Source organism: Bidens hawaiensis, unplaced genomic scaffold, assembly GCF_021521415.1.
Source record: "Bidens hawaiensis isolate Kalapana, Puna unplaced genomic scaffold, B.hawaiensis_p1.1 tig00013943_1, whole genome shotgun sequence".
In the NCBI taxonomy this organism is placed as follows: domain Eukaryota; kingdom Viridiplantae; phylum Streptophyta; class Magnoliopsida; order Asterales; family Asteraceae; genus Bidens; species Bidens hawaiensis.
Genome location: NW_027492193.1, coordinates 172992 through 182335, shown reverse-complemented (window position 1 = coordinate 182335; position 9344 = coordinate 172992).

Here is a 9344-nt window from a genome sequence, read left to right as displayed (position 1 = left end):
GATTCTTTCGTATGTTTATAAATTATTGTATGGAAGACTCCAATATCGAATTTCTGATCCGATTCTGTGGTTCGACTCATACTCAGTTTTTTCTCCGGCTTGGTGAACATACCTCTTTGGCAATACTTGCAAAATTTCGTATGTTTATTGAACGCATTATTTCGTATGTTTATAAAATATTGTATAGAAGTCTCCATGACCGAGTTTCTAATCTGATTCAGTGGTTCGACCCATACTCAGTTTTTTCTCGGGCTCGGTGAACATACCCGTTTGGTAATACTGGCAAAATTTAGAACCGGCCGCGGGGTGGCGTCAGGGCATAACTAATGATCCGATTCTTTCTTATGTTTATAAAATATTGTATGGAAGTCTCCAAGACCGAATTTCTGATCCGATTCAGTGGTTCGACCCATACTCAGTTTTTTCTCCTGCTCGGTGAACATATCCCTTTGGCAATACTGGCAAAACTTCGAACGGGTCGCGGGGTGGCGTCAGGGCATAACTATTGAACACATTCTCTCTTATGTTTATAAAATATTGTACGGAAGTCTCCAAGACCGAGTTTATGCTCCGATTCAGTGGTTCGACCCACACTCAGTTTTTTCTCCGGCTCGGTAAATATACCCTTTTGGTAATAATGGCAAATTTTAGAACGGACCCCGGGGTGGCGTCAGGGCATAATTATTGATCCGATTCTTTCGTATGTTTATAAAGTATTGTATGGAAGTCTCCAAGACCGAATTTCTGTTCCGATTCAGTGGTTCGACCCATACTCAGTTTTTTCTCCAGCTCGGTAAACATACCCCTTTGGCAATACTGGAAAAATTTCGAACGGGCCGCGGGGTGGCGTCAGGGCATACTAATTGACCCGATGCATACGTATGTTTATAAAATATTGTATGGAAGTCCCCAAAACCGAATCTGATCCGGTTCAGTGGTTCGACCCATACTCAGTTTTTTCTCCGGTTCGGTGAACATACCCCTTTGGAAATACTGGGAAAACTTCGAACGGGCCGCGGTTTGGCGTCAGGGCATAATTATTGAATGCATTCTTTCGTATGTTTATAAAATATTGTATGGAAATCTTTAAGACCGAATTTCTGATCCGATTCAGTGGTTCGACCAATACTCTGTTTTTTCTCCGGCTCGGTGATATACCCATTTGGTAATACTGGCAAAATTTCGAACGGGGCTCTGGTTGGCGTTAGGGCATAGTTATTTATCCGATTCTTTCGTATGTTTATGAAATATTGTATGGAAGTCCCCAAAACCGAATCTGATCTGGTTCAGTGGTTCGACCCATAATCAGTTTTTTCTCCGGCTCGGTGAACATATTCCTTTGGCAATACTGGCAAAACTTCGAACGGGCCGCGGGGTGGCGTCCGGGCATAATTATTGAACACATTCTTTCGTATGTTTATAAAATATTGTATGGAAGTCTCCAAACCGAGTTTCTGATCCGATTCAGTGGTTCGACCGATACTCAGTTTTTTCTCTGGCTCGGTGAACATACCTCTTTGGCAATACTGGCAAAATTTCGAAGGGGACCCGGGGTGGCGTCAGGGCATAATTATTGATCCGATGCTTTCGTATGTTTATAAATTATTGTATGGAAGTCTCCAAGACCGAATTTCTGATCCGATTCAGAGGTTCGACCCATACTCAGTTTTTTCTCCGGCTCGGTGAACATACCCTTCTGGTAATACTGGCAATACTTAGAACGGGCCCCGGGGTTGCGTCAGGACATAATTATTGATCCAATTCTTTCGTATGTTTATAAAATATTGTATTGAAGTCTCCAAAACCGAATTTCTGATCCGATTCAGTGGTTCGACCCATACTCAGTTTTTTCTACGGCTCGGTAATACTGGCAAAATTTGGAACGAGCCGCGGGGTGGCGTCAGGGCATAATTATTGATCCGATTCTTTCGTATGTTTATAAAATATTGTATGGAAGTCTTCAAGACCGAATTTCTGATCCGATTCAGTGTTTCGACCCATACTCAGTTTTTTCTCCGGCTCGGTGAACATACCTCTTTGGCAATACTGGCAAAATTTCGAACGGGCCCGGGGTGGCGTCGGGGCATAATTATTGATCTGATTATTTCGTATGTTTATAAATTATTGAATGGAAGTCTCCAAGACCGAATTTCTGATCCGATTCAGTGGTCCGACCCATACTAAGTTTTTTCTCCGGCTCGGTGAACATACCCATCTGGTAATACTGGCAATAGTTAGAACGGGCACCGGGGTGGCGTCAGGGCATAATTATTGATCCGATTCTTTCGTATGCCTATAAAATATTGTATGGAAGTTTCCAAGACCGAGTTTCTGATCCGATTCAGTGGTTTGACCCATACTTCGTTTTTTATCCGGCTCAATGAACATACATACCCATTTGGCAATACTGGCAAATGTTAGAACGGGCCCCGGAGTGATGTCAGGGCATAATTATTGATCCGATTCTTTCGTATGTTTATAAAATATTGTTTGGAAGTCTTCAAGACCGAATTTGTAATCCGATTCTGTGGTTCGACCCATACTTAGATTTTTCTCCTGCTCGGTGAATATACACCTTTTAGAAGGGGCCCCGGGGTGGCGTCAGGGCATAATTATTAATCCGATTCTTTCGTATGTTTGTAAAACATTATATGAAAGTCTCCAAGACCGAATTTCTGATCCGATTCAGTGGTTCGATCCATACTCCGTTTTTTCTTCGTCTCGGTGAACATACCCCTTTGGCAATACAGGCAAATATTAGAACGGGCCCCGGGGTGGCGTCTGGGCATATATATTGATCCGATTCTTTTGTAAGTTTATAAAATAATTTATGGAAGTCTCCAAGACCGAATTTCTGATCCGATTCAGTGGTTCGGCCCATACTCAGTTTTTTCTCTGGCTCGGTGAACATACTTCCTTGGCAATACTGGCAAAAATTTCAAACGGGCCCGGGGTGGTGTCAATGTATAATTATTGATCCGATTCTTTTGTATGTTTATAAAATATTGTATGGAAGTCCCTAAAACCGAATCTGATCCAATTCTGTGGTTCGACCCATACTCATTTTTTTCTCCGGCTCGGTGAACATACCCCTTTGGCAATACTGAAAAAACTTCGAACGGGCCACGGGGTGGCGTCAGGGAATAATTATTGAACGCATTCTTTCGTATGTTTATAAAATACTGTATGGAAGTCTCCAAGACCGAATTTCTGATCCGATTCAGTGGTTCGACCCATACTCAGTTTTTCTCCGGCTCGGTAAACATACCCCTTTGGCAATACTCGCAATATTTCGAACGGGGCCCGGGGTGGCGTCAGGGCATAATTATTGATACGATTCTTCCGTATGTTTATATATTATTGTATGGTAGTCTCCAAGACCGAATTTTTGATCCGATTCAGTGGTTTGTCCCATACTCAGTTTTTTCTTCGGCTCGGTGAACATACACATTTGGCAATACTGGAAAAATTTAGAACTGGCCCCGGGGTGGCGTCAGGGCATAATTATTGATCCGTTTCTTTCGTATGTTTATAAAATATTGTATTGAAGTCTCCAAGACCGAATTTCTGATCCGATTCAGTGGTTCGACCCATACTCAATTTTTTCTCCGGCTCGGTGAACATACCCCTTTGGCAATACTGATAAAATTTCGAACGGGCCCAGGGTGGCGTCAGGGCATAATTATTGATCCGATTCATTCGTATGTTTATAAAATATTGTATGGAAGTCCCCAAAACCGAATCTGATCCGATTCAGTGGTTCGACCCATACTCAGTTTTTTTCTTCGGCTCGGTGAACATACCCCTTTGGCAATACTGGCAAAACTTCGAACGGGCTGCGGGGTGGCGTCAGGGCATATTTATTGAACGCATTATTTCGTATGTTTTTAAAATATTGAATGGAAGTATCCAAGACCGAATTTCTGATCCGATTCAGTGGTTTGACCCATACTCAGTTTTTTCTCCGGCTCGGTGAACTTACCCCTTTGGAAATACTGCCAAAATTTCGAACGGGACCCGGGGTGGCGTCAGGGCATAATTATTGATACGATTCTTTCGTATGTTTATAAATTATTGTATGGAAGTCTCCAAGACCGAATTCATGATCCGATTCAGTTGTTCGACCCATACTCAGTTTTTTCTCCGGCTCGGTGAACATATCCCTTTGGCAATACTGGCAAAATTTCGAACGAGCCCCGGGGTGGCGTCAGGGAATGGAATGGGCGATATAATAGAATGAGTGAGGGAATGAATGAACGAGGTAATGGAATGGATCATTATCATTCCATTGACATGTTTGGTTACCATGTGGAAATGATATAAATTATTAGTTTTATTTTGGTATGCTAGAAAAAGCCAGAATATAATAAAAATGGTAGTGAGTGGTGGTGGGACGGTGGTGGTGGGCGACGATCAGTAATGGTGGTGGTGGTGGGCGGCGGTGGCGACGATGGGCGAGAGCGATTTTGGTGGTGGCATGTGGTGGTGGTGGCGGTGGTAAGCGGCGGGTGGCGTGAGGTGGTGGTTATGAGCGGAGCGATGTTTGGTGGTGGCGGTGGTGGACAGTGTTGGTAGGTGGCTAGCGGTGGTAAGCGGCGAGTGGCAGACGGCGGTGGTGATGAGCGAAGCGATGGTTGGTGGTGGCGGTGGTGGACGGCGTTGGTAGGTAGTTGGTGGTGGTTGTGGAGGCGGTGGTGGTGGTGGCGGGTGACGGAGGCAATGGTGGGTGGTGGCGGGTGGCGGGTGGCGGAGGCGGTGGTGGTAGTGGTGGTGGTGGTGAGAGGGCAATGGGTAGTAGTGGTGGGAGGGTGGTGGATGTGATATAGTATGAAAGAATGATGGAATGAAAAAAAACAAGGATGGTGGATGGAATGAATTTGGGGTGTTTTAGAGAGAATTGAATGGACATGGTAATGGGTAGGGGTGTGCATGGGTCGGTTTGGGGCGGTTTTGAGCCAAACCCATAACTATAACCGATATGTCGGTTAATGGATATCCATAACCATAACCGATCCATTATGGCGGTTTCGGTTAATTGGTTTGAAGGTTATAACGAGTCGGTTTGGGTCGGTTAACCGTAACCAAAACAATGTATATACGCCTAAAAGTTTGGTACCAAATATTACAAAAAATGACATTACATAGTCCAACAAAATATATAATCCATAATACTAATACCATATATTTTAAAAAAACGACAACATATAATCCAACAATGAAATTCCAAGTTAACTCAATAACAGACGTTGAACAACCATCAAAATGGTGTATTCCGATCATATGTTCGGTGGAAGTTAGCCTCGAACATATTGTTGGTTAAATAAATGGGCCGGTTCGGTTTTGGCGGTTTTGGAATTATCTTTAACCAAAACCGACCCATATTTGGTGGTTTCTGAAAATTCACTAAACCGACCCACCGGTTATGTCGATTATCAGTTAAAATCGGTTCGGTTATGTCGGTTATGGTTCGGTTAAACGTTATGGCTGTTAAGTTGCTCACCCCTAGTAATGGGTGATTCCATTCCATTGACCAACTAAACACATTTTTTTCATTTCATCATAATAGTCCATTTCATTCCGTCTCTCATTCATATATACCAAACGCTACCTTAATTTGTTAAAATAACGCCATAAAAACTTGAACATCATATTTATATATGGAATTATATATAAAAGACAAATAGATAACAAGTTAGCTCCTAAACGGAAAATATGTGAGATCATTAATTATTGTTTTTCATACGGAAGAAAGTTGTTTTGTAGCATTGTACGGCATATTGTCAAGTCACCTTCACTTCAATGTTTCTATATGGGATGCAAGATGTTATCAACACGTTGTAGTTGGGCCCACACCCTTGTATGATTTATATTTGTGGGGGTAGTGTACATATTAACGAGGAATATTGGATTTTAATAATACCTATTGAATGATATTGACCGATAATAATTTTTATTTATTTTATTGTTATTGACGGTCTCAAATTCAAAAAAGTTGGCCCTCAATGGTCCACCGTTAAATATGACTTAACTATGTTATAGTTTTTTCTGAATTTCAAACCAATGTTTAGGGCTTTTGATCGTTAGGAAGATACAAGTCGATTGGTGTAAAGCTTAGTTCGAAACAATGCTTCAAAATGACGAAGCAATGCTTCAATTCGTGTGTTTGAACTTACAATTAACTAAAATCAAGTCGTTTAGATCATTGTTTGGAGATAAGTTTTATATCATTCGACTCATATCTTCCTTCCGATTAATAGCCCTAAAAAGTTAGTTTGAAATTCGGAAAAAAATATAACGTCGTTAAGTCCTTTTTAACGAGGGGACCATTGGGGGCCAACTTTTTTGAATTTGGGACCGCCAGTGACGATAAAATGAATATGGATTATTATCGGCCAATATCATTCAATAGGGATTATTAAAATCCAGTATTCCTATTATTGAATGATATATTTATAGAATAAATATCATGGCCTTAACGGTACATATTACTGAATGATATATTTATAGAATAAATACCATGTGTAGTCATAATGTCTTATTCCTGGGCGTTATGCGTCACGTGACACCCAGTCAGGGTTATAGTTTTTTACAAAAACAAAGTGTATAATTAGCCATAACTTTCCACCACCCCTGGGCGTTATGTGCCACGTGGTGCCCAATCACTTTTACAATTTTTTGTTTTTTTATTAAGAATAATCAAATAACAATAATAATTTATGAAATAAATATTACATTAAAATAAAAAAACTACACGTCTCCATCATCTTCACCTTCGTCATTTGTTAGGCTGATTCGTCATGTCAATTCGTTAAAGAAGAGGTGACGAATTAGAATCAGTTCGTTAAGCAATTCGTTAACGGAGAATGAACTCCAATTCGTTAAGATGACCAGTTCGTTATAAGGCCAAATTCCTTATGAAGATTGGTTCGTCACAAGGTCCAATTCGTCATGCTAAGATAACAAATCAGGTGATTCGTTACTCACCATTCGCTATGTTAGGATAACAAACTAGGATAACGAATCAGGTAACGAATTAGGCCATGAATCAGATAACGAATTAGGCCATGAATCGACCCCAGCCAGGTGCTCTGCCCCTTGGACCCTGCTAGGGGCTGCCGCCCCTAGAACCCCGGTGCCAGGGGCGCTGCCCCCGGACCCCCGTTCGTTGGGGGTTATAATTAAACTAGAAACGCGATATGGGCAACGATAGATAGTTGATACGTGTAATTGTTATATAGTTAGTCGTGCATATCTCAAGAAGGAATAACCATTAACGGAAGGAGTAACCGAGTTCAGGTGAGTTTCTAGTCCCATTCCTTGTTACGTTTTCGGGGTTGTGTGCATACTCGATGTGATAGTTAATACACTTACCTTAATTGGTAAGTGTATGCCATGTATGATTTATATGTTATCTATGTATGTCTTGAATGAGAATGAAAGCTTGTCGGTATGTGAACGATATTCGGATATTGCACGTACTGCCAGGTTAATAAAATAGATACGAATATTGTATGTAATGCAAAGATGAGGACTTGTCGGTACGTGAACGATCTTCAGATATTGCACGCACTGTCAGGTTATAAATATAGATTTGAATATTGTATGCAATGTAAAGATGATTTCTTGTCGATACGTGAACGATCTTCGGATATTGCATGTATTTCCAAGAATAGTGATTGTCTCCTTATATGGATATTAAATAATAAATTAGGCACAGAGTTCCTTCTACGGATAATATATATATAGAGTGTTCCTTTAATGGAAAGCATAGTGTTCATTTAATGGAAAGTACAGTGTTCCTCTAATGGAAAGCGTAATGTTCCTTTAATGGAAAGCATAGTGTTCCTTCTATGGATATATATATATATATATATATATATATATATATAGGATGTTCCTTCTATGGAAGTATATAGAGTGTCATTCTATGGAGAATTTATGCTGAGCGTCCTTCTATGGAATGTATATAGCATGGGCAATAGCCATGGTTATTTAATAGATATTATGTGACGTTCCTCTTATGGATATTTATACAAGGTTAAGATATGCGTGTATGTATGACATGTGTATGTATTGGATGTCACCTGATTAACTAGAACTCACTCAACGTAGATGACTTTTAGTATGCACGCAGGTGATCAGACTGAAGAGTTAAGCATGAGGATGGCACATGGTATGGATTGAACGGCTGGCATCTGAAGATGGAAGAAATGATGTTTTAATATGATGATTTATGTTATGGTTTTAAGGAAAAGCTTAAATGTTTTGTAACGAATGATTGAAGTTAACGTTTCCACGAAAGTTTTAATTCACTCTGATTTGTAGAACCGTGTTTATGAGTAAATCCAACATTAAAGTAGGGCTACCGGGTTCGGGGCCTTACACCCTACTCCCCACTTGATCATAAAAACATTCCCGAACCTTGGCCCAAAAAACTCGAGCTCTTTGAAAGTCGGCTACAAAATAAATAACAAAAAATGTAATAAGTACACACAAAACTTAAAAGATATATTAAACAAAAAAATTCATGAAATAATTTACCCGCGTTCAGATCTTGGAATATTTCAATCGAAGCTTTCGCCAGCGCAAGCTTCTCTTCTTTAGACCACGGAGTAGACTTCCGCTTCTCTGGTGCCGAAGGATCATCCGCTTCGCCGGTCTTCTTCCCCTTCTTTTTTTGGGATCGTTTTGCCGGCTTCTCTGGTACCGGCTACGGTTGTGTTTCTGGGACCGAATAACCGGGTTGTGACATCTCAATGAACTCTTGAAACGATTCGTCGTCCATGTAGTTCAATCCCTCGGAAAATTGAGTGTCGTTGATGTTGATATTACCCCAACCCGACATGGTTTGTAACTTGATAGATTCTTAAATTATTAGAGAAAAATGTAGTAAGAATGGTGTGTTATAGTTATAAAATGGGGTAGTTATTTATAATGGGTTTGTAAAAAAAACAATTTAAAATAGCCCAACAGCTATTTTTTTGAAAACCAAAACCTCCCCAACGGCTAGTAGCCCCGCGGTCCGAGCCACGACAGCCAACCGCGCCCCCAACCACCTGAGGGGTGTAGCGTTGTTCGCGAGCCACGTAGCCCCCCCCCCCCCCCCCCCCCGCTCACCCCCACTACCCTCAGCCTTATATTGGAAGAGTATCTTTGCAAGTTGAAATTTGCAATGTGATCGCTCTTCTATTTATTGATATGATTTTATCATGGTTGCACTCAATTATGTGATATTAATTTTTATTAGTTGGCAGATGGACCGCATATCTTATTAAAAACAATTTATTAAAAATGCGTTTCTTTTCCAATTTTAAATCACTACTATAAATACATATGTTTCAACT